This window comes from Arvicanthis niloticus, chromosome 1 (assembly GCF_011762505.2).
Source record: "Arvicanthis niloticus isolate mArvNil1 chromosome 1, mArvNil1.pat.X, whole genome shotgun sequence".
Lineage (NCBI taxonomy): Eukaryota > Metazoa > Chordata > Mammalia > Rodentia > Muridae > Arvicanthis > Arvicanthis niloticus.
In genome coordinates, this window is record NC_047658.1 from 713706 (window position 1) to 717775 (window position 4070).

At 48.5% G+C, this 4070-nt stretch overlaps 1 pseudogene; it reads right to left on the minus strand.

Annotated features, from left to right (window-relative positions):
- Nucleotides 1-1660: 1660 nt before the first annotated feature.
- Nucleotides 1661-3215, minus strand: LOC117717191 (cleavage and polyadenylation specificity factor subunit 6 pseudogene; annotated as a pseudogene).
- Nucleotides 3216-4070: the final 855 nt, after the last annotated feature.

Below are 4070 nucleotides of genomic sequence, written 5' to 3' on the forward strand. Positions count from 1 at the left end.
TGCCTCCGTGTCCTTTTTCACGGGCGAAGGGGACACAAAAGAGGTGCGTGCAACACAAATGCTAAGATGGGGTGGGAGTGGGGGGTGCACCACAGCAGATAATCTCCCCAGTATATACTAGTATTATCCAGTTTGAAAGGGATCAAAGTTAAAGAGGAAGTGCCCAGACTCCAGGAGCCGCCCTTCAGCCCAGTATACAACAGAGCTAACCAAATGGGGTATCTGAATCTAGCTGAAAAAAGTCTAAGATCACATAAGCCACTGTCAGTCAGGAAAAGGGGAATACCAAATCAGGGACAGAGGCTCACACAAGCCCTGGTGTTCCATGTTGACTGGTTACACATACACACACCCCTCTTGAAAACTACTAGCCACTATGCAGCCAAACTCTGGATCACTAGAGCTACTGAGACCACCTAAATTAACAACCATCACCAACCCTAAGCTAGAAAAATAGGAGAGAAAACGAATTGCAAGGCCAGCTCCCAGTTTTTTTGCAGTCACCCGTTCTAACAAGCTGCATCATCACGTAGAGACCAGGAGACCTAAAAAGTTGTCTTGCCAGCCAACCCCCCATGCCCCAAATACTGAGTCGGAGCTGGAGCCCACAGAATGGCTTAACAGAAGGCCACAAAGCAGATGTGCACAGTGACTGTCAAAAAACCTCCAGGGCATCTTAAAGGGAAGGTTGCTGAAATTTATCCCCACCTCCGCTGACCTTTCTCCGGTTCATCTGTGCAATTAGAGGAAAGTGGACCCAGAAAAGAGGGAGGTCTGAAAGAACGACCAGCCTCGGGTGAAGGGCTTACATCTTTTTAAGGGTGATGCAACAGGGTCAGACGGAAGAGGAGGAGCTCACTTCCCAGGAGAAAGCCAGCGTCCGCGCCACAATCTTAGGGAACATAGATAATCCAACAGCCGGTGGCAAAGCCAGAAATGAAGCATCGCTGGGTGGCTCGGGAGGTGGAAAGAGGCCTCGAGGTCTGGCCTGCCGAGGTTCTGTGCAGGTCTGTGAGATATGGACAAGAAAGGACTGAGTGATCCACGCTGAGGAAGGAGATGGTGGGGAGGGAGCCGGCCCGGGTGAAGGATGAAGGCAGCGCTGACAAGGGACAGCTAGAGTTGAATCCCAGCTGCTGGGAGCCTCGCCCAGCACCGCCAAAGGGTTGGTCTGAGGGCTGAGGAAGGGACTGGGGACGCAGGGTGGCGCTCGCTCTCAGCTCTCACCCGGACAGATGCTTCAAGAGCTGCTTCTTTTTTTCCCCTAGGTCTCCCAAAGTAGCTTTAATTTCTTAATAATATTTTTTCAGGTATATTCAGGTATTTTTTCAGGTATATTCTTGGCTGGCAGTACTTTGAATATTTCATATCATTGTTTTCTTGTATACAAAGTTTCTGCTGAGAAAATTCATCCTATCATGAGACCTCTCTTGTACATGTTTTTTCGTGATACTCTTAAGATCCTCTCTATGGTCTGGCAGTCTGATTCTGGTTTATTTCTGTGAAGTTATTGGATGTCCATTTCTCTCTGCATGTCCGTTTCTCTCTGATCTTCAAGTAGGCTCTCTGCTCCTTCTCAGCCTGCATGTCCAGCAGTGTGCCTGTTGTTCAGCTCATTGGTGCCATAGACTTTCCTCATTGTTTGTTCTGCTCTGCCCTTCTAACGATGATGGCACTCTCGCTCTAGGTCACGCTCGCAGTCACGGTCACGATCACGATCCTGGTGTCTCTCTCGCTCTCTGCTTCTCTCTCTGTAATAATCATCATGGCGATCTCTACTCCGAGATTTATGACGCCGACTCTTTTCTCGTGATCTACTATGGTCCCTTTCTCTTGCTCGTTCACATCTTGATCCAGACCCATAGGATTTAGATTAATTCTGATGCACTAGCATCAGACACAGCTCTTGAAATAGCACTGCTTGAGATTGCCCGATTTCTATTCATGGTTTCTTCAAACTCAGCTTCACTCAGAGGTGTTCTTGCAGTATCCATTTCCCTCCCAGGGGGGCCATAGTCACCCCTATCATATGGGGGAGGTCTGCCATATGGGTCTCTTGGTGGTGGACCTCGACTATCTGATGTTGTCATACCACTATTAGTTGGTGAAGGAAAAAAAGCAGGATTCACATGTGGAGCTGGTGGTGGGGCACCTGGAGGTGGTCCCGGAAGATGTGGAGGAGGAGCAAGTGTAAGGGGAGGCCCTAGTGGACCCGGTGGTCGAGGTAGAAAAGGGGCCTGGAGGTGGAGGTGGTCCCTGCTGTGGAGGCGGTGGACCTGGAGGGAGGCCGTAGCCTGGAACTGGAGGTGGAGGCCCAGGAGGAAGTGGACCCAGCGGAGGCTGGCCAAAAGGTTGTCCAGGAAAAAGAACTGGTGGTGGAGGGCGGTCTCCTCAATTAAGAGGTCCTGCTAGAGGAGGTGGCAAAACCTGACCAGGAGGTGGAGGACCTGGTGGACCAGGTGGGCCAGGTGGGCCTAAAGGTGGACGCAGTGGAGTTTGTCCACCTGGGAAAGGTGGAGGTGGCCCTCCTGGTCCTGCTGGCCCAGGAAATCTGTCTCCACCAGGAACAGCCCCTGGAAAGCGGCCCCGTCCTCTAGCACCCTGTGGAAATGCTGCCCGTGAACTGCCTCCTGGAGGACCAGCTTTACCTTCCCCAGACATCTCTCCTGATTGTGTAGTTTTCCTGGATTGCATTTCAAACTGACTCAGGAACTGTTTATTGCATGGAGTTACAACAGGATTCTGACCATGAAGTTCTCTTTTAGGCAAAAGATCCATTAACTTTTTGGAAGATGCTTCAGATCCAACACCAGCAAGGGCAAATCCCTTTGATTGTCCATTTGCCCGATTTTCAAAAAAATCTTATCTCCAAAATATCATTTTCTCCCAAAGAATGAACTGCCCCAGTCAGGTCCTCATCTGTTGTCCACCATGTTAGATTTCCAATATACAATGCAATTCTCTTTCCAGTGTAAGTGTAGACAACATTTGGTGCTGCTCCTTTACCCACGTCATCACCAACAGTTGGTGGAAGAGTATCCATGTAGTCCCGATCTTCTGGGGCATCGCCATTATTTGCAGATGGAGAGATGACATCATCATACAAATCTATCTGATCATGCCCACCATATTCCGCTTCCTGGTTGAACTCTTCACCCACATCCACGTAAATGTCTATGTGATCCACTCCGTCCTCCATCTTCCCTTGGCCTTGGCCGCCGCTGCTGCTGCTGCCTCCTGCAGGTCGGCCCGCCGCCAAGGCAGCAGCAGCTGATCTCCAAGAGCTGCTTCTTTTTTTTTAATTAGGTCTTTCATTTACACTTCAGATACCGTCCCCTTTCCCCATTCCCCCCCTCCCTTAGAAAACCACTATCCCATGCCCCCTTTTCCTTTTTGCATTTATACATTTTTAAAAAAATGTTAATCATAGGCTTTATAAGTTTGGTATTGTTCAATCAGAGGTGTAACCCACTACCCAACATAGATATATCAACTATCTTTGACTGGTGGAGATATATGAACATCTGCCTCCCTGTCTCCCCCCTCTATCTCTCTTTCATCACCTAGCTTCTCCTCTCCTTCTTCTTCTCCTCTTCTTACTCCTTTTCTTCCTCTCAGTACTCCTCCCACCTTAGCTCCTCCTACACATCACCCTTCCTGTTAAAAGGAAACTTTTCTCTCAAAATACAATTAGAGCATAATTATGTCAATTTGTACCAGTGAGGTACAAGATAGTCCTAATACCCAGCCCATTCTTTTGTTGACTAACCAGCACCTCTGTCATCTATCCTAACTAAAACACTTAGTTCTGGACCTGGCATTTTCCTTGGCTTTAGGATGAATGTCACCTGACGACCATCCACTCAAATCTTTTCTCTCAAGGTAAATAGCTATAAGTTTTCAACCCCGTCAGAAATCCAGAATGACTGAGTTAACTATAATTGTGGGAAGCACAAAGCATAGCTTCTAAAACTTAGCCAATTTATAGAGACCTCTGAACACCTGGACACTCGCTCTACTTCAAAACGTTGGAGCATCTGTTCTTCTGTCATCTGGCCCAGGATCATCTG